Consider the following 27563-nt stretch of genomic DNA (forward strand, 5'->3'; position numbering starts at 1 on the left):
GAAAGCCTGCGTATTAAACTGAATATCATCACTGATTTGACTTCTTTAATCGAACCAACCCATCGGTTTTCCTTAAAACCCTTTGCTGTTAGACCACCCAGATTGTTTGGCTCACCAAAAATCCATAAAGAAGAGACACCACTTCGTCCTATCGTCTCCACCATTGATTCACCCACCTACAAACTGGCCCGATTTATGTCTGAGACCTTACAACCATTCATTGGTAAGACCACCTCGGCTGTACTCAACTCAGCTCACTTGGTATCTTTAATTAAGGACATCTCACTATCTCCAGGTGATTTGCTTTTTAGTTTCGAAGCAGTATCTTTGTTTACCAAAGTTGCTGTGCTTGAAACTATTGCAATTATTGAAGATTTGGTCCAACAAGGACTGAATGTACGGCCCTGTTTAGACACTGCCTCATCAACACTTACTTCACCTGGAATGTAACATTCTACAGAAAAGTTGAAGGTACCCCAATGGGTTCTCCCTTATCTCCAGTTGTAGCCAATGTTTTCATCGAAAAATGTGAGACAGATGCCATCCAGGCATTGACTCTACGTCCGCCCTTGTGGAAGAGGTACGTAGATGACACGTTCGTCATCTGGCCACATGGCCTACCAACTCTCAACCAATTCCTCAACCACATCAATTCCATACACCCAACCATCAAATTCACCATTGAGGTGAAAAAGGATGGAAAGTTACCATTCTTGGATGTTTTATTCGAAAAGAGAGCAGATGGCTCAATGGGACACTCTGTCTACAGGAAAGCCACCCATACTAATGCCTGCCTAAAACCTGACTCCCACCACCATCCAGCCCAGAAGAATTCCCTCATCAATATTCTACCCCCATAGAGCTCGTTGTATTTCCGACCATCACCACCTAACCAGTGAACTGGAACACGTACACCAAACCCTCAAGATGAATGGATATTCAGACTACACAATCTGTAAAGCTTTCACCACAACCGTTGGGAAAGAACCATGTGAGGACGAAATCAAAACCATCACCTTGCCATACATAGCAGGGGTCACCAAAATGATTTCCAAAATCATGAGCAAACACAAGATCCAGGTTCGATTTAACACAGTAATAAAATTCGTGATCTGATCCCATTTGTGAATGTGATCCCTGACATGCAATACCCAGGCATCTACAAACCAAGCTGTGTCTGTGGCAGTAGTTACACTGGGGAAATTAAGCGACATGTCTCGGACCGTGTTCGTGAACACAAGGTAGATCTGAAATACGTAGGACCAATACCTCAGCCGTGGCTGATCATTGTTTTAATGCGGTGGGCTCACACGAAATTGATTTTTCCAAGACGAAATACTCTGCAAATCCACTGGCTATCAACAAAGATTCGTTCATGAATCCATCCAGATATATAGACACAGACACAATTTCAACCAAGAAGATAGGTAGAAACTGAGCAATCATTTGAAGGACGTTATTAACCAGTTTAAGTCATAACTGGCTATGATGTTTCCATCCTACCTTCCAATGTTAGCAGTTATTTTCGACTCTCTGATTTAGCATTAACAGTTTCACACTAACAAAGCCTCCGTTTACATTGACATGCTAATCTCTTACATTGACATTCTAATCTCTCTCACTTTAACATCACTAGCCCCGCCCACTTCGTTTATGACCCTTGGGCTACGCCCATTTCAAACCTTTAAAACAGCCGGCCTCAGCAGCTTTCTCCCTCTTTTTTCACCTGATGACGATTGCTTGTGTTGCAATCGAAACGTCGTGATATTTATTATTATTTTTTATTCACTTTATTTTTATTATTATTTAATTGTTATATCCACGTGACTTTACCAAAAGACCCAAATAATAAGAATTCCTGCAGTCACGAAAGCTTTAAGTCAAGATATAGAATAGTGTATTGGCCCAATGTGAAATAGAAGGGATACGTGGCATTTTTAGGTGCGTAAGATTGTTTTCTATGTGTTATGTAAACATGTTAAGTAGAGCACTATCTAGCTCCTCCGCCAGTCCATATATCTTCACTGAGAATTACAGAACAATGTGTTGCATGCACTTTTTACTAATATGTCTGCATTCTGCTGGCCTTTTGTTTATTTTTGTTCCTCAAAAGCTTAACAATTTTTAAAGTTAGTCCTGAACTACATTTTACTGGTACCAAACCACCCATTACCAATATTAGCTGAACCAACCCACTGGGTGGTCCGGAACTACTAAAATGTGGTTCAGGACTATAATCACCAAACACGGTGCAATTTAATCACACTTTTAAAAGGGCATGTAGGTCGATTTGACATTTTTTCTGATAGGATTCAAATGACAAGTTGCGGGTCGCGGTTTCTTGTCGGAGTGTGTTACGTGTAGGTCGGGTTTTTGCGGGCGAGGGTTGGCCGCAGTGTTCTGCTCAATTCTCGGCCCCGGCATGCCGTATTATCGCCGCGGCGGCGGGATCATCCGCTATTATCGGGACCATCGAGGGAGTAGAGATGTGAGTACTTATTGATACTGGTGCATCTGTGACCATCATTTCGGAATTTTTTATTTTTATTGTTTGCCTCCAAAATCGCGCACCATCTCGCCGGTCGACATCCCCTGTTTTACAGTGAATGGACAATCCTTAGGGATTATTGGCCAGATATCGGCTACAGTTAGCATAGGTGACATTCACTTGATGGGTCCAATACTTGATTCAAAGTCCCTAGCTGTACCCTGCCTGTTAGGGAGACATTTTGTAGGAAAAATCCCGCTGAAGCTCTTTGTAGATCAAGGCTGCATCGAGTTACCGTTGGGCCACTGAATGGCATTTTTGTCATCACCGACTCTATTCCGCATGGCTAATGCATCGGTCCTTTTGATGGTGAACCAGACAGTCAAAATTCCCCCCGGTACGCAGATGCTCGTTCCCTTGCGTCTGAAGAAACAACTCGACCAGCAAACGATCATGGAAGGGATGTTATTAGCCCCCTCTACCTAGGCGGTTCATGTTCCAAATTGAGTGTATGCGTACACTTTGGTGGCACGCAATAAAATACATTTATCCAGGTTTTGAACGTCGGTTCAGACACGTCTAATACAAGAAGGTACTGGTCTGGCTCACGCGTCGTACGCGTGTTGCGAGGGGGAAAACGATGGGACCTCGGGAGTTGCTGCGGCTATGGTGCAGGGTGAAAATGGGGATGAGTCATGGCTGGACGCGCTCTGCACCGAGAGCAAGGATTTATCGGAGGCACTTAGGCTCGAGTTGCATGCACTTTTTAGGAGTTCTCCGATGTTTTTAGCAGAACAAAATTCGATATTGATTGCATGCCTCTGTTACACCACCACATCGATATGGGAAACTCTGCCCCCATTCGCCAAAACCCATATAGATTGAGTCCCAAAGAGAAAGACCACGTGCGTCATTCAGTCGATGAGATGTTGGCTGCTGACATTTCCCCATCAAACAGTCCGTGGGGGCTATTGTGCTTGTCAAAAAACAGGATGGGAGTCTGAGGTATGCCGTCGACTTCCGAAAACTTAACAAAATCTTCGTGGCTAATGCGTACCCGCTCCCACGGATGGATGACTCGTTAGTCGCCTTGTCAGGGGCGCGGTTCTTCTCCAACCTTGATTTGCTGTCTGGGTTCTGGCAGCTGCCTTTGGATGACAGCTCTATACCTTAGACTGCGTTCCGAACACTACAAGGATTGTTCGAGACTTAATTCGTTCCAGAGGTTACTGGAGTTGCTGTTTGTGGGGCTCCAATGAGACGCATGTCTAATTTACTTCGACGGTGTCATCTATTTTTGGACGTATGTTCGAGGAACAACTATAGAGATTGCGGGCGTTTTTTTGTCAAAATGCAGACTACTGAACTCAAATTTAAGCCGGAGAAATGTAATTTGCTGCAAAGTTCGGTCCGGTATCTAGAGCACATTGTCAGCGAATGCGGGATATCGACAGACCCTGAGAAAACTGCGTGCGTGCGCACATAGCCAACCCCGACGTTGGTGGGTGAAGTGCATAGTTTTGTTAGGTTCGCCTATTATTATCGACGTTTTGGTCCCGGATTCGCCACAATCACTAATCCTCTCCACTGCTAAGGGTCAGAAATTTCGGTGGGAAGAGGCTGCATTTGCCACGCTACGAGATGGCCTGGTCAACGTACCTCCCCTTCGGTACCCAGATGTATCTTTGCCCTTCATCCTTGATACCAACACCAGTAACACTGGCATTAGTGCCGTGTTATCACAGGTTGTGAACGGAGTGGAACCGGTGTTTGCGTACAAGAGTCTCCGGTGGAGCAGTGCTACAGTGGTATGTGCTGTGAGTTGCTGTCTATTGTTTATTTCATCCAGCAGTACCGTTCGTACCTCTATGGAAGGAAGTTTGAGGTGCGCTCAAATCACGCGGCTCTACAGTATGTGCTGCGAGTCGAACAGCCGTCAGGTCAGCTTCCCGTTGGCTTGAAGTCCTTCAGGCGTACTCGTTTGTAGCCTCCTATAGAATGGGTGCTTGCCATGTAAACGCTCATACACTGTCACAAATGCCACCCAGTGATCAGTGTGCGTGCATTTTGGGCGCTGGACTGTGCAAGCCCGCTGATACAGCACTGCCTCAGTGCTGTTGTTGCTGCAGCAGACGTTGCACACACGGGCGCTGCTGACATACGGGATCACACACTCGGCCTCACCAATGCTGAGTGGAAGCGACTTCAGGTGGCGGATGCCTCTATGATTAAAATAATAATACGCCGTGTTAAGGACTCCGAGGATGGCGGGAGCCGACAAGCTTTGTCCATGGTGATCCTTAGAGGGGGTCTATTGATGAGATGGGATGGGAAATTGCAAAAGTACAATGTCGTTGTTCTCACCGTCTTGCGGGGAAAATTGATCTGGTCGACGCATGAATGAGTGATTTATATTGGTGTCCAAAAAACCTTGTCTACTCTCCACCTTAACTTTTTCTGGCCCGGCATGGCAAGAGATGTCCATAATGTTTTGAAGAGATGCACGGAATGCGCTGGTCGGAAACCTCCACCAAAAACGGTTTGTCCCCCTCTAAAATCGATCAGTGTGAATGAGTCTGTGACGCTCAACATGCTCGGTCCATTTCCCACCACCCAGCGGGGTAATAAATATTTGTTGGTGGGTGTTGAGTACTTTTCACGTGGCTGATAGCCTGGCTCGTGCCGGACTAGTGGGCTGCGATGATTACTAATGCGTTCCTCCATGGTTACGTTTTGGATAAGGGAGTCCCAGAACGTCTTCTCACGGACCAGGGCAAAAAACATGTCTTCAAAATTGCTCAAAGAGGTATGCGCCTTGTTGGGCACCAAAAAGGTTCGCACCTCGCCCTGTCACCCGCAGACTGACGGCATGGTGGAACATCTGCACAGGACCCTGACATCTATGCTGTGCCACCAGGTCAATGAGGACCAGTCTGACTGGGATCTGCACGTTCCTGGTGTTGTAAAGGCGTATAGATTAGCTTATCATGCTTCCACCAGCTTCTCGCCGTTTTTCCTTATGGGAGAGAGCAGGATCCACCTATCGAAGTTCAATTGAACCCGGAGTTTGAGAAATAGCAAATTGCCTAACCTCACGCGCTTGTCGGAAGCTAGGGAAGCATCTCGAAGAAATTCGGCCTTGCAGCTAGCCGCAAACGAACGGCTGAATGATCTCCAGAATTCTGCGACCAAATGGTCACCAGGTGATAGGGCTTGGTTTCACTGCCCCGAAGTTCCGGTGGGTACGTCCCCAAAACTGCATTAGCTTTGGCGAGGCCCCGTGTAAATTATTGAGGTTAAGAGTCCGCAAAGTGTACGCATTCAGTTCAGTCGCAGGCGCTGGTTTGTCCATTTGTCGCGACTCAACCTTTTTGTCCTCCTGACAGCGTCCTTTCATCTCCACTACCCAAGGGCTGTGTGTCAGGTGTGTCTGACAAGCTGGAACACGTGTTCGCGGAAGTTGTTCCTCAGGGGAGTTCTGCTTCTCCCTCCACAGGACCCAAGCACCTAGAGCCTCTGGAGCAGCTGGTTATGCCGCCCGGTTCTGGAATGAGTGGGGATGAGCGACCGTCATCCACTCTTTCTCCTCTTGCCAAATATACTTCTTCTCCTCCTCGGGAGGGGCCGCGCCCATTACGCCGGCTTCCACCTGTCTCTGTGACCCCCAGCAAGCCCACACTCACCCCCGCTTGGGGGTCTGGCGATGAGGAACTGCTCCAAAACTGCACGGTTTAAGTGACCCTTGTCAGCAAGCAAGTATTCTCTATACGGTGTTTTGTAGTATTATGCGCAAGCCGGAGGGGTCATTGGCTGATTCTGGCGCCTCTCACGCTGTGTGTGGTGACTAACATGCGGGGGTGGGGTTGTGCTACTGCAGGGAGGTCGCGTTGGCGCGTTCTTGGCGCATTCGAGTTCAGTGTGCCGACATTTTTCTGTTGGCACTTTCGTATTTCTTTTTCTAGATTTAAAGCTTTCGTGACTGCTAGGATCCATACTCTTTGGTTCTATTGGGTAAAGTCACGTAGGTGAAAATAAAATAACATTTTTTTTTTTTACAAAAAATCACGACGTTTCGGCCACAACACAAGCGGCCTTCATCAGGTGAAGGGACGAGACTGTTCATAGACGAGACTATTCATAGTCATTATCGAAAAATGTAGCAGGTTAATAATACTGCTTTCAAAAGTCAAACTGTAATAAAGACTAGATTAGATATTCTGGTTGTGCCGTTTCTGAATGTTGATCAAGGAGACATGGTATCCATACTCTTTAGTCTATTGGGTAAAGTCACGTAGGTGAAAATAAAATAACAAAAAATCACGACGTTTCGGCCACAACACAAGCGGCCTTCATCAGGTGAAGGGACGAGACTGTCTGGTAGGACAGCGCTGGAGCGAGACAGTCTCGTCCCTTCACCTGATGAAGGCCGCTTGTGTTGTGGCCGAAACGTCGTGATTTTTTGTTAATTTTTTTCGTTATTTTATTTTCACCTACGTGACTTTACCCAATAGAACCAAAGAGTACCTTCGTATTTCCACAATTTTGGTAGTGGCGCGTTTTTCATGGATTCGCAGTGCCTACATTTTATATTTTTTCGAACCCTTTGTAATTTGTTGACGGGTTCGTTTCGAAAAAAAACATTTTTGTTCGAAACTCTTTTCCTTTGTATTCTTCCCTTATTGTTTTTTTGCGATTATTGTACGCACATTAAGGGGTCTCTGGATTGTGGACACACTGTCTGGTAAATGGACGTCCACACGCAGGAACTGCTCATGCTTAAATGCCTGGGCGCCATCTTGTACTTCATACATTTCTGGGTTTGCCGAGTGCCGGGCTTACACCCACCCCTCCTCCCCCTTCACAACTGGGTGGAAGTTACAGTCGGGATGGCTGTGCGTTAATTATGATACCGCTGAGTTTTTGTTCTCTTTATATCTCCCCCTCAAATCTGGGGGGGGGGGGGGGGGGTTGCAGTAAAGTCGGCTGTGTTTTATAAAGGGGAGGGGTAGTGTAGTGACGTTAATGTGGTCACGAGAGTGTTAGCACCAGCCACTATCACAGGAGTGCTACTGTGCACCTGGAACCCCTCCCTGGGGCCGGAGTGAGTGCGGCATACGAGCAGGCCCTAGGGGGCGTAGTCCGGGAGACAGGGTAGCGAAGGGAGCCCAGAAGGGGGCTCGAGAACACTTGATGGGGAGCTGAGAGCCTTCTGGCAAGATTCCAGAAGGGGAATCTTGACAGCAATCGGGGCTCGTCTGTGGAATCAAGCCTGGTCCTGCGTCCCGTCGTTTTTGGTCTTCGCTCGGCATCGTGGGTCAGGCAACATGTCGGCTGACTGACCCATTCGTATAGTTAACCCGCTACTCACATAGTTAACAGTGTAGGTATTACCTATATGTTGATGTTTAGAGTTACCCTGTTGGGAAATTATTAATAAACGTGTTGCCTCCAACTCCAGTGTGTGTACCCAGGTGTTCACCACTACACGTGTAAGGGGTGGCTAACACACGATGGCCGCTACGTGCCCAACCACCCACAAAATTTACACACGTATATACGTGGTAGCTACCATGCGATCACAACCCCGTGTTCATCCTCACTGTGCGGTCACCCACCGCCAGAAAAATGAATGAAAACTTTAAAAAACACATTTTTTGCAAGTTTATTAAATTATGCCAAAAAATATAAATGATGAAAAGTGTGTCATTTACGTTAATTGACTGGAAGTGTAATGTGATCAATCTTATGTGTGATTAAATGTGTGTAAAATGTTCCGTGAAAATGTATGTGTATTATCAATGTATGTGAGTGGGGGATGATGCCAACCCTAGCCGCAAGCGATGATGAAATTCTCGCATGCAACTTTCAACAGCTAGCTGAGACCAGGCCACTAAGGGTGTGAATGGGGATGTGGGTGTACACCCACCACCCGAGTGGAAGAATGGCAGGCACATCTTACAGATGACAAGTCGATGGTCAGTGGGCAGATCAGCTCCACAGTAGGTCTTGGTGTCAAGGACATGGGCTCTCACCCGCTGTTCCGTCACTATATAGTCCAGCAGATGTTCTTGCTTGGACCAGGCATGCATCCATGATGTTGTGTGGATGCGCCAATGCCTGAACAGCGTGTTGCTAATCACAAGCCCATGGGCTGCACAAAAATCTAGCAGCCTCTTTCCGTTGTTATTGAGCTGATCTGGTCCATGCCTTCCAATCACTCCAGACCAGATTCCAGCATCATGACCAACTCGGGCATTGAAGTCAATCAACAAGATGACTCTGTCCTGAGGGGCCACTTTAGCTAGCACCTGTGACAGGAGGTCATAGAAGGCATCTGACTCATTGGTCTTGCCTGCATCCCCCTCCACGGATGTTAATTTTCAGTGGGGGAATGAGTAACCCCGACCACCACTCCTCACCTCTGGTTGATAGGAAGGTGAACCAAAAGTAGCCTGCAGCTAACAGCTTCCCACACCTCACTGCCATGCTCCCACGCCTCCTTCATTCTTGTGTTTAAAAGAAGAGCCACACCCTGTTGTTTGGCAGTCTGCTGCCCCGAGTAGAGGACTGTCCACCCCTCATGGTGGCAGGAGCCAGAGCCGGTCCACCGGACCTCCTGTATACCACAGAGATCCAGGCAGTACCGGTCCAGCTCCCGACAGAGGAGTGGCAGCCTCTCCTCCGAAGTGAGCGTTCGAACATTCCATGTGGCCACACGTAGTGGTTTTTTGTTGTTTCTGGAGGAGCCCCGAGGGTAAGGAATCAGTCTCCTGGCTTCTCCAAATAGGGTTTGGCCAGGAGATGTCATAGACGCCTGCCCCCCCGGGGCCTCCGGCACATGCTTATTAATAAAATGTAGTCGTCGTAATTTAATGGTAATTTAATTGAAGGTGGAAGGGTTACCAGCCCCTCGCACCTGTCCAGAGCTCCCATTTAGCCACTGTAGTAGTCACAAGCGCCATGAGGAGAAAGGCGCTGACCACGACAGCGTTGCCTGTCCGGCACCACGAGGAGGTACGGGGACCGCACAGACTGTAACAACTACAGGGGCATCTCACTTCTCAGTGTGCGGGAAAGGTCCCGGCAAGGATTATTCAACATCACCTTGCTAGGCACGCTGAGCAGAGGCTTGTGGAGCCCCAATGCGGTTTCAGGAAAGGGTGGTCCTGCACGAATGCCATATTTTCTATCCGTCTGCTACAGCAGAGGAATAGGGAATTCCAACAAGACCTACATCTATGTTTTATTGACCTGGTCAAGGCCTATGATATTAGTAGGCCTGGGCTCTGGGTTGTTCTTCGTGCTTTCGGAGTCCCTGGCCCTCTGCTCACGATGATTAAGGACCTTCATAATGGTGAGTGAGCCCAGGTAAAACTACGTGGCCGAGTGTCGGAGCCATTCGCTGTACACCTTGGGGTGCGATAGGAATGTCCTCTGGCTCCCACATTATTTCACATCTATTTTGAAAACGTAGTTCGTGAGGCCTTCAATAGCTGTACCAGAGGAATTTCCATCTGGTACAGATATAATAGGAGGCTGATCGATGCCCAGGTGCGGTCAAGAGATAGCTCCCTATTGCTCAGCCATGTTACTTAAGCTGATGATCTGGTAATCGCTGCTCACTCAGAGGAGGAGTTGGAGGTGCTGCTGCTAAACCTGGAGCTTGCCACTAAGAGGTGGGGCCTTACTATTAGCCACACCAAAACTAAGCACCTACCAGGGTATTCTGTACCATCGGACACTGCACCCCCACAACTCCCAATTGGTGATGGGGCAGTTGTGGAGAGAGTGGAGATTGTCGCATATCTGGGCAGTGTGCTTATGACCGGCTCCGGTTTAACATCAGAGGTCTCACTCCGAATCAGTCAAGCGGCATTATCTTTTCATCGGTTGCGTAATGCTGTGTGGAAGCTACCTGGTCTGTTGCTCCGCACGAAGCTTCAGGTCTAACTCGGCCACAGTCATTCCCTCCCTTCTCTGCACTTGCGAAACGTAGACCCCCCTAATGGAGCATCTTTGCCAGTTAGAAACATTTAGGCTGGCCTGCCTACGATCCATCCTGGGTTTAACCAGGCTGGATTGTGTGAGCAGCTCACAAATCCTTGAAAAATCTGGACAATGTCCCATCGGTGAGCTCCTCTGGCAGGCAAGGCTGCGTTAGCTGGGCCATGGAGCCGCATGCTCAGTCACCGCATGCCTAAATAGCTTTTGTTCGGCCGGATCGAGGGGGCTAAGGATTCAAATCTTGCTGCAGGATACAATTCTTACAATAAAAATAATTGAGCATGAATTTACGAAGGAACCACTCACTCTTCTCTGTTAAGCAACTTTAATATCTTTAAACAGTCATATGCGAACACACTTATTAGAATTACCACAACAGTAGTCATGCTAATATCGTACTCCTTGACCCGTACAAAAAAACATCGATAGTCAAATCTCATGGTTATGTTGTTAAACAGGGTAGTAGAACAATAGGATAACTTCTTATGGTAACGCGACAACATGCAACAATAGGAAACCCCTAAAAATTAAAATAGTCATAAGGGAACATGTTAAAGAAATGTGTGCCCGATGATAGTTTTTATGCGAGTGTATAGATTGGGAAAATAGATGCTTATCAATTGGCTAGTGAATTCGTAGGCAAGGTTATGCGATTACAAGAAACAACGTCTAATATCCCAAATCAATAGTTTTCATGCGAGTGTATAGACTTGAAAAATAGATCATTTGGCCATTAGAACATCAATTCATTGGTAAGAATATGCGATTAAAACAAACGAATAAAATACTTCTAACGACCGTTTTCATGCAATTTAAGGGACAGAACAATGCTTCTCAACGACCAGTTAATACTTAACCCACCACCTTGGAATGGCAACCCTATGCGAACCAAAACTGCGGAACAATCTTATTCGTACCGAAATATGCGCGTTGTGTGTGTGTTGGAGGGGCAGTCACCACGAGGTCCAATAATAATAGCGGGTAGTATGGTTTGAGTTCGTCCACGTACGATCTCCCCACATGGATCGTGCTACCAATTGAGGCTCTGGGGTCCCAGGAGCGGTGGGCGGCTTGCGATAGCCATTATCTACGTACCGAAAATACATCCGGTTCCCAGCAAGGGGCGATGGATCGGCGGGTGTCTGTCGTCACGCGGCATGTAATCCGCTCAGGCTCCGTCCACAGCTGGAGTGGCTGTTGAGTCGGCACGCTGGCGGCTCACCGCTGGCTGCGGCGCCCTCGTTGGCAGGGGGTCGATGGGTCAGGCTGAGTCTGCAAGCGGTGTGCACCACGGCCACATCGCCAAACAGCACTCACAGCTCGTCCGCCGGGCGGCAGCGCGTCACCCCCCATTGGCACCAGACACACGGTTGTTTTGCTTTGCACCGCTCATCATACACTATTAAGCCAATTGAGGTTAGCTACGAGGTAAACTGTCCTGCTGGGTCGAGCCAATGTCCTGGCATCTGGAAACCGTTGGACATTCCCCAGAGGAATAATTGGATTAAAACTCAACTGCCAGGCGACCCAACATCAGAACACTACGTGTGTGCAATGTGTGTATATTCCGTGTGGGGGCCGGGGGGGGGGGGGGGAGGGTCGTGGCGCCTGGCAGAGTGGCTTCGAGGCCATTGTACCACATAGCTCCCGAGGTGCCCATCCCCGTCCCGGGCTGACTGGAACACCTCGCCTGGGTCGCTCCAACCAGGTAGTGCCACGGAGTCCATGGGATCTGCCCAATTCTCATTGCTGGTCTAGTGGGTGGCAGCTCATCTTCACTAGGCCCCGGCGGTGGTCGCCACCTACATTCCAGAGGCTCCTCCTGCCCTCCGACGTCACCTGTCTGGGGGGACAAACTCCGGTACGGTGGGGTTTAGTTGCCGCCATGCCCGCCACCTCCTTGCTGGGCCTGGGCTGGCTGGGGGCTCGGGCCTAGCAGGCCCCCATGTATGGGGTGAATCCATTAGATATGGGGGGCATGGGGGGGTTCAAGGTTTTGTGGCACCCGAGAGGCGGGCACCTCTCTGGCAGGGGTCGACTTCCAGGGTTTCTATCGCTGGAAGTTTACCGCCATCTCCCGACCCGTCTCCCCACCTTGAATCAGCAAGCGTCCAGGGGGAGATCTGCCACACCACAGTCCAGGGTCCTCGGCGGTTGGTGGTTAGCTTCCTCACCTGTCCAGTCCCTGCACGTGGGGTATGCAGCCACACCTTAGAGCCCGCCTTGTAGAAGGGGGCTCCACACAGAGATGGGTGCCCCGCTTTGGCCCCCGGCGGGTGGCCTCCCCCTTCTAGTCGGCCCGGCCACAGGCCACGTGCAGGGTCTCCATCAAGAGCTCCATGGGCTGGCTCCAGCTGTGGCAGGGGAATGCCAAACAACAGGTCTGCAGGTAGGCAAGCCTCATGATCAAACATGATTAGGACCGTGGCATGCCTAGTAGAGTGTGTACCATAATGTTGTAGGCAAACAGGGTGATGATTGACTGCTGCCATGCGCTTCACCATACCATTTGCCTGGAGGTAGTATGATGTGGTTCGGTCCTTCTGGATTACGACCTCCCAGCACAGCACCTCAAATAGCTCTGCCTCAAACTCACCACCCTGTTCTGTAATTACTCATTAGAGAATCCCATGTTTGAGCACATAATGCTCAATAAACGCCCATGCGACCACAAGGGCCATCTTATCAAGGATGACCACCGGGTAACGAGTGAAATATTCGACAGCCACGAGTAAGTATCGGTTGTCTCGTTGGGATCGCAGGAATGGCCCCTGTAGGTTGACTCCGACCAGCTGGTTAGCTCGGCATTACGTGAAACGGCCTCAAGGGTACCTGATACCGTGCCGGTTTCTGCCCACACTGTTGACAAAGCGCAACAGCCCTGTACCCAGGCGGCCACGTCTTGGGTTAGTTTGGGCCAAAGGTATTGGCGACGCAGGGTCTCCCGGGTACAACGTTATCCATCATGGCCCCCGAGCGGGTGGTCATGCACCAGCTGTAGAAGGTGGGGTCGCACCTGGGTGGGAACACATACACCTCGGCTGCCCGGCTTCGTCTAGTTCCCGTACCACCCCATCTTTCACGCACAAACCGTGAGTACAACCCACTCCAGGGTCCCAGTAAGGTGGCCTCCTTCCCCTGAAGGGCCGTCTTGACAGCCACCAGGTGTGGGTCCTGCTGCTGTGCCTGTTGTAGTTGCTCATTATCCAAGCCAGGGAACGTGCAGCCGATATCCTCTTGGATCCAGCTGGGTTGGTCAGAGAGTCCCAGCGTGCCCATGGGAACGGGGTCCACGTCCACAGGGCGGTTTCACCAGGACCACGGTTTCCTCAGCAGGGACCTCTGCGACACACACGTCACTCACACTTGGCATAGGGGGTTTAGTCTCTGGGCCCCCTAAGAGGACCATCGGCTATCTGCAGCACCCCCCCCCCCCAAAAAAAACAAACACGGGCAGGCCTTCTTGGCCTGAGTCTTGGGGCACACCGCCGCGGGTCACCTTGACAGTGCATCGGCATTCGTGTGCGTCCGACCAGCCCTGTATTCGATCTGCAGGTTATACTACTGCAGATAGGTCAGACACCCGGCCATTTGCCCACCGCAGCTCCTTGAAGGTGAAGAATAATTGCAAGGTTTAATGGTCAGTACGTACATGACACCTCTAGGCCATAAAAGTGTAGTGTCAACAATTCAGAGACAGACTTTATAGGAGGCACGTTTTTTTTAATAACCACAACTTCAACGGTCTCATCCACACACTCTCCACGGGAGCTTAGACAAGTCTGTACACAACACTAGCCGTCTAACTCTGACGGCGCTGACTGATATAGCCAATTACTACCTTTCATAGAGCAATATCTCGCGGAGATGGCAGCGATGACGGCGATGAGACAAAGCAATGACGAGACAACTCCACTCCCAGAACCGGCAGCTTCAAGCTTCTACTCTCGGCTCCTTTGATGCTATCAGCACGGCCTGTCTCCACCTTGACCACGCCTCCCTTCTCGAACCCACTAGCAGGTTACAGGGGCCTCCAGAAGGGGTCCTCCATTACCCTAGCTCTATTTCCTTTGCTCTGCCAACACACCCTCACTGGCGTGTGTATTGTCTGTCCACCACAGTTGCCGCTGCTATCCACCAGCCAACGCTATTACGCAACATCACCCTCCCCCCTTGTTTAACAAAACAGCTGTCTCTGTTGATACACAGCAACGCAACTGGATGGACAAGCAGAGCATATTTTCTGGCACCGGAGGCTCGGATCCTGTGGGGCTTGGGGAGCCAATGCCGGCAGGGTGGGGAGCGTCGGTGACGCTGCTGACGTTCCACTGGTACCCCAGCCCTCTCTTGTGACATGGCCTGGCCGACCACACCTGAAGCAATTGGCCGTGGGTCTCCAGGGCAGAAGGGGCTGCCCCGATTGTCAACTGCATCCCGTCGGCCTTCTGAAGAAGCCCATCCCGCACAGCCCATATCCATACACTGCAGCCACCATCTCTACCTCCCTGCACATGAGCCCCTCGCCTCGGCATCCCCCATCCAATCCACCACCTTGGGTCATTGCAGCATGTTCTCGTGGGCCTGAATTTACCGGGCCACCTTCAAGGATGCTAACTCATCATCCTCCGCGATCATGAGGACGCCCCCCAATTCCTGCGCCAAACGACAGCAGCCTCTCCACTGCCAAGGAGTCCGATCCATGTGGGGATATGCCTCCTGCCCCAATGCCAGCAGAACGCTACAAAGCAAAAATCTCACGTGGGCATTGTGCGACGAGTCGAAGGCTTACCACCATTTGGGCGTACACCCGCTGTTGAGTTGACCTGTTACCTTGCGGGATGGCCCGGAATGCTGCCCACGCATCCTCGAGTAGGGCTCACAGGGCCTCCTCTTCTGTCCCCCCGGACGGACAACCAAGCTGCCTCGAAGCGATGACGGAACTCCCTCCAATCGCCTCTCGTTGCCACAAACTCCCAAACGGGAGGGAGCCCGTTGTCGGCGGCACACGTCCCCTTGTAGCGCTGCCCACGCGGCAGCCCCCTGAGCGTCATCACGCATCCCACTCCAAATGGTGACCGCTGGCCATGCAGTGTCCTCGGTGGGCAAAATGGTGCCTGGCAACTGCGTGGTCTCCACCGCGGGAATCGCCGCTGCAAGCGGCAGCTCCAACGAGCCCCACGGCCCATTCCCAATAGCACCCGCTGGCCAAGCCGTGCCCTCCGCAGGCAAAAACAGCGGTCTGCAACAGCGCTGCAACTGGTGGTAGCTCCGGCGAGCCTCGCGGCCCACTCGCTATCCCCTGGATGGCAGGTGCAGATGCGGAGAGCTGTGCGACCAGCTGGCCGATGGTCACAAAGAGCAGGTTAAGGTGGCCAACCACCTCGCGCCACCCATCCTTGGCTCGCGACTCTGGAGGATCAGTGCCCCTCTCCCGCTGATCCACAGCCGCCGCTCCCACGCTAACTGGGCTTGTAACCCGGGTCCCTGGGCTGTCAGAGGGATGACCATCTCGCTGTCCTCGTCCTCGTCCTCCTTTGACACTACGGGTGGGTTCCTCTTCTTGGACAGCTATTATATTGTGACTTACACCCTAATGCCTATCGAATTTTTCAAACACTTCTGACACCAGTTGTAGTGTTATCAATTTGGAGACAGAGTTCATCGCAGGCACTTTCTTTATTAACCACAACTTCCACGCTCTCGTCCACACACTCTCTATGGTAGCTTAGCCTAGCCTGTAGACAACACTAGCCGTCTAACACTGACGGCACTGACTGAGATAGCCAACTACTCGCTTTCATAGCACAATATTAATCGGAGAAGGCAGCAACGACGAGACGAAAGCAACGAGACAAGTCCACTCCCAAAACCAGCAGCCTCAAGCTCTCACTCTCGGCTCCTTTTATGCTACCAGCACGGCCTGTCTCCACCTTGACCACGCCTCCCTTCTCGAACCCACTAGCAGGTTCCAGGAGCCTCCAGAAGGGGTCCTCCATGACCCTTGCTCTTTTTCCTTTGCTCTGCCAAAACACCCTCACTGGCGTGTGTACTGTCTGTCCACCATAGTTGCTGCTGCTGCTGTCCACCAGCCAGCTGCAATTACACTACACAAGTATGGCCGGAACTGCTTTCACGCGAAGACCACAGCATACAGTTCCTGCTGGGTTACAAAGTAGTTTAGCTCGGCCCCACTCAGGGTCTGACTGCCCCATCCTTCACCTGTGACAATACGGATCCCAACCCGCTGCTGCAGGCGTTGGTGTCCAGGATTAAATCTGTGGAAAAGTCAGGGAAAGACAAGGTGGGGGGGGGTATGGGTGAGGTGGTCCTTGAGGGTGTTGAAGGCCGTTTGGCAGGCCTCTGTCCAACTGTAAGGATTCTTGGGAGAAGTGATTTGGGTTAGGGGACATGCAAAATTTCTGAATCCCTTGACAACCCGACGATAATAAGTGGCCAGTCCCAGGAACAACCTGATTTCTATATTCTTCGTTTTTTCGGTAAAGTCACGTTGAAGAGAAACAACAAAATAATAAAATATATAAAAAAACAATAAAAAATTCTCACGACGTTTCGACCATAACTCAAACGGTCGTCTTCAGGTGAGTTATGGTCGAAACGTCGTGAGAATTTTTTATTGTTTTTTATATATTTTATTATTTTGTTGTTTCTCTTCAACGTGACTTTACCGAAAAAAACTAAGAACATGAATTACTGCAGTCACGAAAGCTTTAAATCAAAACCTGATTTCCGTCAGGTTCCTTGGCCGTGTCCACTCCACCACGGAGTATACCTTTTCCAGGTCGGTGTACACCCCTGCTTCACTGACTCGGTGTCCGCGGCAACCCACCTCGCGCTGCGCAATATAACACTTACATGGTTGAGGTTGAGATGTGCCGCTCGCAGTCAATGGAATACCTCCCCACAACCTGGACCAGTGTTCGGGCAAGGATTTACTGAACACTGTCACGTCATACCAATAAATCAAACACTGTTCCCACTTTGAGCCTCGCATCACCGACTCAGTTAACTATCTGGAGTCCCAACCGAAGCACACAGAACTCGATGATGAATGCAGTCTTCGGGCAATCCTCCTCTGCCATCTCCACCTGCCTAGGGTTGAGAAATGCCGTGCCCCTGCGAGGCTGTCAAAACTGTTATCGATGTGGGAGCTGGGGAAAGCATCCCCGAGGGTAACTACGTTCAATTTCCGATAATCGACAAAGAACTGTGTCGACCCATACTTTTTGTCACTAGCACAACCAGGGCAGACCAGGGGCTCGATGAGGGCGGGATTAGTTATTATGAAGTATATCCACGACTGCCTCTTTGATTTTGGCCCACTCAGGCACATCCACTCAGTAAGCAGGGAGCTTAGTGGGTCGGACAATACCTTTGTCAAATTGGTGCTTAGCTGATTGGAGAATATATTGGTAGCTTAGCTGATTGGAGAATATATAGAGTTTATTGATAACATTGAGGTAATTTATATATTTTTATTGGTTTACTATATAGTATTCATTATATAGTGTAGTGTATACCCAGTTACTGTGAATAGCTCAGATGTGTAGGCTTTGACTTTAACATAGCCATTTCTGTGACCAGTCACAAGCTAATCACTCAGTTATTTCAATGCTAAATTCTCCTAGTTATTTCAATGCTAAATTCTCCTGTTTGATTTGTACTAGGTGCCTCTGTGAATGTGTATGCTTTGACTTTAACATAGCCATTTCTGTGACCAGTCACAAGCTAATCACTCAGCTATTTCAATGCTAAATTCTATACTAATTCCTTTGTCAAGGCACTTTGTTTCTTCTCACACAGCTTAAAGGTCGCGATCTGAGCGTGGCTTTGTTCGCTCCAGCGCTGTCCTCCAGACAGTCTCGTCCCTTCACCTGATGAAGGCCGCTTGTGTTGTGGCCGAAACGTCGTGAGAATTTTATTGTGTTATTTTATCAATTTATTATTTTATTCTCATTCTACGTGACTTTACCGAAAGAACCAAAGAAGGGGTCCGTCCGGCCAACATCCAAATTGTGCTCACTAAATACATCGGCGCATTCCCGCAGCAACCCCCGCAAGCTGATTGGCCTCCACCTTTGGTTAATTCCAGCCACAGTACATTGAGTGCGTCAAGTTGGAGTACGACCTCAGCTCTGGAGGCCGGGCCGACCTGCCACACCAGGTCCCGGTTGTCCTCGGGGCGGGCCAGGGTCGTCTGCCCAGAGGGACAAACACTGAGTGGCTCGGATGGCGCCCGTGTAGTGGGTGCACTGTAACCAACTCGGGTGCGCCAACGCAACTTTGCTGTGGTGCTGTGGAGGTTAAAGACTCTCAGAATCGGCCGGCCCCCCCATCAGCGTTCACAAACGTGGCTTACCCCGCGATCCCGTACCGTGCTGCTAACTCCAGGTGACGGGTCAACATTACCTCGCCTAATGGTCAGTGTGAGAGGGGTCGATGGGGGGCCATCACCATCAGCAACAACATTCTCAGATAGGGGGTCAATGGTAACGGGCGACACCAAGGGGAGGTGATCCAGCTTCCTGTCCCAAAATCGGGATCCTCTCCCCACTGCCCTCCATTGGCGGCGCATTGCTGACGTGGCTGCACATTGAGCCCTAACTTTTACAGGAGGTTTGTACCTGCAATGCACTCGGGGCATAACACGCTTGACACGTAAGATCCCTCGTTACACAGTCGTTGTCCGAGGCCCACCTCAAACGTGATTCTACCCAGTAGGCACATCCCTGCTCCACTCGCATTGTGCAACGTGTGGTCCGGGGGCCCTGTAGGCGGCCCAAGTCGACCCCGACCATGCTGCAATGTGTTTCATTCATTAAGCGAGGCTACCGCTCCCTTGTCCAGTAGAATCTGGGTACGACGCCCGTTCACCTGCCCTTCCACCTGTGAAGTGGCCCCCATGATCCCTGCCACTAGCTCCGGCAGCTAGTTGCCCACAGTCACCACGTTCCCAGGTGTTGTTTTAGGAATTGGGGTCGGTCACTTGCTCGCCATTATTGTCTACTTGTGTTGGGAACACATTAATTCCCCCACATAGGTGGTCTACTATCTAGGGGACATTGGAGTTTAACTCTGGTGCTTGATTAGCGTGGGCGATCTGGGGACACTCTCGCACGAGATGCCCCCATCTGTCACACAGGTAGCACGCACGGGGAAGGGTGGTAGCTCTATAGGAGGCACCATGCCCACTTCCCCTTCACCTGCCTATGAGCATCTGTTCGCGTTCTGTCTGCAGTTGAGACACTCGCCCGGTTAGCCCCCCAATCATGCAGCATAATCCTCCCACCTCGGCCAGGACTACCTCCAATGTGGACTGCAGCTTGGTCACATTCCCGTGTAATTGGGTCACATTACCTGCGTAAATGGGTCACATTGCCTGCAACATCTATCCCGGTCTGGAAATCCGCCACCTATCCCGGGGTGGCCTCGCTGGATCTCAGGGTCTCCTTGTCCCCCTCCTTCGAGCGCTGGTGAGCTCCTCTCTTCCTCCTCTTTCCCCTCTTCGCGAAGGATGCTTGCGATGGCCCACTCCCATCCCAACTCTCGGAACTGCGCGTGCTCATGAGCGAATCTCTCACACACACACGTGCCCGCTCGACAAAGTTATTGAATGGAGGATGCAGACAGTTTGCATGTGGCTGTCACCACGCCGTGTTGGTCAAGTATCGCTAAACCTTCTCGGCGGCGAGATGATCAATGATCTCGACATCACACCCCAGGTGCGCGCTTTGCGTTAGCGAGCGCACGTCCTCGGCATAACTGCGGAGGTCCTCGTCGGGCTGGCAGTGGCATACATTTAATGCTGCAATCGCCTCTTTATGGTCGCACACACCGAAGCGTTGGCTGAGGCGGTACATTAACTAACCCCAACGCGCTTGGGCACTTGTGGATAGTGCCTTCACAAAGTTGACTCCCCTCCCATCGAAATGCATATTTAACTGCTGCAGGGCTTGCGTGTCTGTCCAGCCATTAATCTCTCTTGCATACGTGAGGTTCCGGGCAAATGATTTCCACAATGGTATCACTTGCCCAATAAACACGTACCTGCGGGTGTGGCGCCCCTCTCCCTTTGACGCCTGGGGGTTCGTACCTCTTCTGACGTGTATGTGGGGCCCGTCGTCCACCCCACCGCCCTGACGGGGAAGGTGGGGCGTAACTTCCACTCCGTTCTTCCCTCTCTTCCACCGCGTGGGGCTGCCCTTGCCTGGCACCCGCCGACCGAGTAACATTAAACAGCCAATACAGCCAATACATTCAAATTTCATAAGGATAATTCATTATACTTTTCATAATTATTATTGTATTTTAAATCATGAAAATATTTGTTTTGATTGTGGTTTCTGTAATCTGCTGGCAATATTAAACTCATTAATACTTATTTTTCGTTATTCCAGGTGTTCTTGAAGGATCAGGCGATGTACACTATAAAATTGAAAACATTTTAAACAATGATGGCATTATCTTTGATCAGATAGGTCCCAAATTATTGGTGTACATATATCCATCTTCTCGTGATATTGAAGAATTAACAACTGCCAGCCAAAAATATGGTAAGCAAAACAAAAACCTCGTGAAATATTCAGATTAAATTGTCTATGGACAGCCATTTTCACACTATTTAAATCTGCATATTTTTGGTAATAAATGTATTTGAATATATAGAAAATACATTTATATTTATTCATCACCATTTAGCCTGCAGTTGACAACTCAAACAAAATACTGTCAATGGGAAAATATTGACAGCAAGATATGTATGCTGTAACACGCCCAATTAAAGTGCATTTTCAGGAGAAAATTATTATCTTTGCATTTAACATCAGGAAATGTTTTATCCATGTTCAGTATCAGAAGCATTGACTACATGATAATCATATACCTGTTAACTCTGTTTACTCTCCGAATCAAAATTACGCATTATTCTCTCTGTTTCTTCCAAGACAAAGTTGTTAAACTATTTAGAAATACATCCAGCACATATTTACATATGTATACAATAACACTTGAATGTATTCTGTTTTAGGTGACATCTTTGCATTTGTTGTATTTCAACAATGCTGGACACATGAATACACAAAACATATGTATACATTTAACAAAATACCCGTATATAAATTGTGTTATGAATATGATCAACTGAAGAACTGTGATGGAAACTCAGTTGCACTTGATGAACTTAAACAACAACTCAAGAAAGAAATCTGTTCAGGTTTGCAAACTGCATGCAGCATTATTTTTTTATCTAAACACACTACGATTTACCACATACCTTTAATGCAAATGTAAAATGCATCTTCACTTTATTGTGAACATACAAAAGTCAATATTTTGGGTGGGTTTTTAGTGTATTCTTCTGAATTCTAGTTCGCATCGAGATTTAGATGTTAAAAGTATGCCTCAGTTCAACTCGTAGGCTTTCACGACCAATATCATCCATAAGAGTATTTTTTGGGGGGGTTATATCGCGTAGATATAAATGTGTTGTTAAATCCGCCACCATCCGACGCAGCCAATTAGTAAGGTTTGTCACGTAAACAGAACATGCCAATTGATTACTAGTACAGCACACCGCGTTGGAAAGTCAATCCAAAATATTTTCAAAGTACGACGTTTCGCCAGTAATAACAACTGGCATCATCAGGCAACAGCCAGCTTTGTGGAGAAATGCTCGTGTTTCGTTACTTAAATAGAGCGATAGATGTGATGGCGTCCAACACACCGATGTGTTGTGCTCGTTGCGAATTGGCATGTTCTGTTTACGTGACAAACCTTCATAATTGGCTGTGTCGGGTGGTGTCGGGTTCAACGGCACATTTACAAATGTGTGATCTAACCCAGGTATTAAGAGTACACCTAGAGCAGACACTTTCCCAGCTAACATTGTTACCCACGGGCCACTTGGTGGGCCCAACCCAAGGGTAAGTGGGCAGAGCTAAATAAGGAATTTGTATGTAAATGTGAGAGATCAGCATGTCAATGTGAGAGGGCCCAGCCACCGGAGGCGTGCCAGCGAGAGATTAGCATGTCAATGTCAGAGAGCCGGGCAACAGGAACAAAAAAACCCTAAGAGCAAGAGGTACACATGATGAGAGGGAGACACAGAGAGAGAGAGACACACACAGAGAGTCGGAAATAACAGCTGACATAGGTAGCTAGGATGGAAACATCACAGTCAGTTAAGACTTTACTTGGTTGATAACGTCCTTCCAATAATTGCTCAGTTTGTACCCATCTTCTCGGTTGAAGTTGTGTCTCTGTTTATATATCTGAATGGCTTCATGAACAAATATCTGATGATAGCCGGTGGGTTTGCAGAGTACCTCCCTATTGGAAAAAAAAAATATTTCGTGTGAGTCCACAGCGTTAAAACAATGATCAGCAATGGCAGAGGTATTGGTCCTACCGTGTTTCAGATCTGCCTTGTGTTCGCGAATACAAGGGCTGAATTTTGCTGTCACCTCCAAACACATCCCAGTGGATGATATAATTGCCCAGGTAAATGAAGCCCTCAAAGGCTTGGGACAAATCCCAGCAGACGTGGCAAGATCTAAAATTGCCACCATCCTTAAAAATGCTAAGAAACCTATGAGTAACATCAGCAAACACGAACGCACTAAACTCACCAAATTGAAAAAGAGAGAGGACATAATCATCTTCTCAGCCAATAAGGGCAAGGTATTGTCATCATGGATAAAACCACATACAATAATACAACTCACGACCTTCTTAATGATGGCAGCCACACCAAAATTAACAAAGATGCTACCAACCGCCTGGCCACTTAAACCAATAATATCATTACCAGTTCGACTTCTCTAATCGAACCATTCAAGTGGCTCTCCCTTAAACCTTCTGCTGCTAGACCACCCAGATTATATGGTCTTCCAAAAATCCATGAAAAAGGTACTCCACTTCGGCCCATCGTTTCTACTATCAACTCACCTACCTACTAACTGGCCCGATTTCTGTCTGAGACCTTGCTTCCATTCACGGGCAAGACTACCTCAGCAGTACGTAACTCAGCTAACTTGAATTTCGATTTAAAGCTTTCGTGACTGCAATGATTCATCTTCTTTGGTTCTTTCGGTAAAGTCACGTAGAATGAGAATAAAATAATAAATTGATAAAATAAAATAACACAACAATAATATTCTCACGACGTTTCGGCCACAACACAAGCGGCCTTCATCAGGTGAAGGGACGAGACTGTCTGGTAGGACAGCGCTGGAGTGAAAGAGCCACGTTCAGATCATTACCTAACTTGGTCTCTCTAATCAACTTGGTCTCTCTAATCAAGGGCATCTCACTGTCTCCAGATGATTTGCTTGTCAGCTTTGATGTAGTCTCTCTGTTCACCAAGGTTCCTGTACCTGACACTTTAGCAATAATTGAAGATTTAGTCCAACATGGAGTGAATCTTGATGTACCTACTCTGGTTAGGCACTGCCTTACCAACACTTACTTCACCTGGAATGGTACTTTCTACAAACAAAATGAAGGTACCCCCATGGGTACCCCCTCATCACCAGTGATAGCGAATGTTTTCATGGAGAAATGTGAAACAGATGCCATCAAGACATTCACCCTACGTCCTTCCTCGTGGAAGAGATATGTAGATGACACTTTCGCCATTTGCCCACATGGCTTGCCAGCATTGAACGAATTTCTCAACCACATCAATTACATACACCCATCCATCAAATTCACCATTGAAGTAGAGAAGGATGGTAAGCTACCATTCCAGGACGTTTTCTTTGAGAAGAGACCTGACGGCTCGTTGGGACACGCTGTCTACAGGAAGCCACCCACACAGATTCCTATCTGAAACCTGATTCCCACCACCATCCGGCCCAGAAGAATTCCCTCATCAAAACACTACAACATAGGGCCCACTGCATCTCCGACCAACACCACCTAGCCAGTGGAGAAACAATCTCCTGAGAAGCCAATCAAAGCCATCAGTTTACCATACATAGCAGGTGTTACCAATTTTTTTTCCAAAATCCTAAACAAAGACACGATCCAGCAGGGTATTGCATGTTCTGACATGCAATACCCTGGAGTCTACAAACTGAGTTGTACCTGCGGTAGCAGTTACATTGCAAAATTAAACGACATGTCTCAGACCGTGTCCGCGAACACAAGGAAGATCTGAAACACGGCAGAACCAATACCTCTGATGTAGCTGAACATTGTTATAACGCTGTGGGCTCGCATTATATTGTTTTTTTTCCGAAACCAAGGTACTCTGCAAACCGTAGGGCTACTTTTAAAGGTTTGTTCATGAAGCTATCCAGATATACAAACATAGACGTAACTTCAACTGAGAAGATGGATGCAAATTGAACAATCATTATATAATAAACGACTTCCATGACGGGTTGAGACTTGCGTCCTTTCTTTATTAATGATGACTGCTCAGCTCTGCGCTCCTTCTTGGATGGTCGCCATCTCTCCCTCTCGCCGCATGCACACGCTCACTACTCCTCCGTTCCCGCGCGGCTTCCCTCACGCTCGCTTCCCCACGCACCGCTGGTTGACGGTGCGCCGGGAGTAGGAAGAGCATCGGCCCTTGAGCCAGACACGTGGCCGGTGGCGTGAAGAGATGGCGGAGATGCAGTCCGGACCCAGGCTTCAACACTGAACCCCGAGTCCTCCCCGTGCCATCTCCTTATATCACCTCTCGGTGGAGCGGAGCCCCGCCTCCAACCACGCTCCCCTCAGAGCCTTCCCGATGGTTCCCGCCTGCACCCGTGAGCTCCGCCCATGAACTTTGGCCCGGATGTAACCCTTAGCCCTGATTGGCTTATGACCGATGCAGCAGTGCCTATGCAGCCCTCCGTCGCCTGTTGGTGTTCTCTCTCACTACATCACCCCCCCCCCCCCCCCCTTTCCGGGATAAAAAAAAAAGGTTAACCCAGATAATGGGAGAGCAATACCGCAGAATCCGACGAGAATAAGAACAACAAAAATAGAATGCAAAGTGAACGCGACGGACGCAACACGAAGAACGAGCGTGAATATGAAGGATTGACGAAGTCGGCTCGACTTGGAACGGGTCCGCGACGCCGGACCGTCCCCAGCACCGATGTGTGGCCACGCTGGCTCTGACGCAGCGAGAGGTGGAAGTGCTTCCGGTGCAGCATCAGATGCAGCCGACGCAGGGCTGGGGATCAACCGGCAACTGGACTCTGGCAAAACAGAGTCCTTCTGGGGGATCAACCGGCAACTGGACTCTGGTAAAACAGAGTCCTTCTGGGGATCAACCGGCAACTGGACTCTGGTAAAACAGAGTCCTTCTGGGGGATCAACCGGCAACTGGACTCTGGTAAAACAGAGTCCTTCTGGGGGATCAACCGGCAACTGGACTCTGGTAAAACAGAGTCCTTCTGGGGGATCAACCGGCAACTGGACTCTGGAAAAACAGAGTCCTTCTGGGGATCAACCGGCAACTGGACTCTGGTAAAACAGAGTCCTTCTGGGGATCAACCGGCAACTGGACTCTGGTAAAACAGAGTCCTTCTGGGGATCAACCGGCAACTGGACTCTGGCAAAACAGAGTCCTTCTGGGGATCAACCGGCAACTGGACTCTGGTAAAACAGAGTCCTTCTGGGGGATCAACCGGCAACTGGACTCTGGTAAAACAGAGTCCTTCTGGGGGATCAACCGGCAACTGGACTCTGGTAAAACAGAGTCCTTCTGGGGGATCAACCGGCAACTGGACTCTGGTAAAACAGAGTCCTTCTGGGGATCAACCGGCAACTGGACTCTGGTAAAACAGAGTCCTTCTGGGGGACCAACCGGCAACTGGACTCTGGTAAAACAGAGTCCTTCTGGGGGATCAACCGGCAACTGGACTCTGGTAAAACAGAGTCCTTCTGGGGATCAACTGGCAACTGGACTCTGGTAAAACAGAGTCCTTCTGGGGATCAACCGGCAACTGGACTCTGGTAAAACAGAGTCCTTCTGGGGATCAACCGGCAACTGGACTCTGGTAAAACAGAGTCCTTCTGGGGATCAACCGGCAACTGGACTCTGGTAAAACAGAGTCCTTCTGGGGATCAACCGGCAACTAGACTCTGGTAAAACAGAGTCCTTCTGGGGATCAACCGGCAACTGGACTCTGGTAAAACAGAGTCCTTCTGGGGATCAACCGGCAACTGGACTCTGGTAAAACAGAGTCCTTCTGGGGATCAACCGGCAACTGGACTCTGGTAAAACAGAGTCCTTCTGGGGATCAACCGGCAACTAGACTCTGGTAAAACAGAGTCCTTCTGGGGATCAACCGGCAACTGGACTCTGGTAAAACAGAGTCCTTCTGGGGGATCAACCGGCAACTGGACTCTGGTAAAACAGAGTCCTTCTGGGGGATCAACCGGCAACTGGACTCTGGTAAAACAGAGTCCTTCTGGGGGATCAACCGGCAACTGGACTCTGGTAAAACAGAGTCCTTCTGGGGATCAACCGGCAACTGGACTCTGGTAAAACAGAGTCCTTCTGGGGGATCAACCGGCAACTGGACTCTGGTAAAACAGAGTCCTTCTGGGGGATCAACCGGCAACTGGACTCTGGTAAAACAGAGTCCTTCTGGGGATCAACTGGCAACTGGACTCTGGTAAAACAGAGTCCTTCTGGGGATCAACCGGCAACTGGACTCTGGTAAAACAGAGTCCTTCTGGGGATCAACCGGCAACTGGACTCTGGTAAAACAGAGTCCTTCTGGGGATCAACCGGCAACTGGACTCTGGTAAAACAGAGTCCTTCTGGGGATCAACCGGCAACTAGACTCTGGTAAAACAGAGTCCTTCTGGGGATCAACCGGCAACTGGACTCTGGTAAAACAGAGTCCTTCTGGGGATCAACCGGCAACTGGACTCTGGCAAAACAGAGTCTTTCTGGGGATTAACCGGCAACTGGACTCTGGTAAAACAGAGTCCTTCTGGGGATCAACCAGCAACTGGACTCTGGCAAAACAGAGTCCTTCTGGGGGATCAACCGGCAACTGGACTCTGGTAAAACAGAGTCCTTCTGGGGATCAACCGGCAACTG

The sequence above is a fragment of the Petromyzon marinus genome, chromosome 82, assembly GCF_048934315.1.
Source record: "Petromyzon marinus isolate PM22_M1 ecotype Great Lakes invasive population chromosome 82, UKy_Petmar_22M1.pri1.0, whole genome shotgun sequence".
Lineage (NCBI taxonomy): Eukaryota > Metazoa > Chordata > Hyperoartia > Petromyzontiformes > Petromyzontidae > Petromyzon > Petromyzon marinus.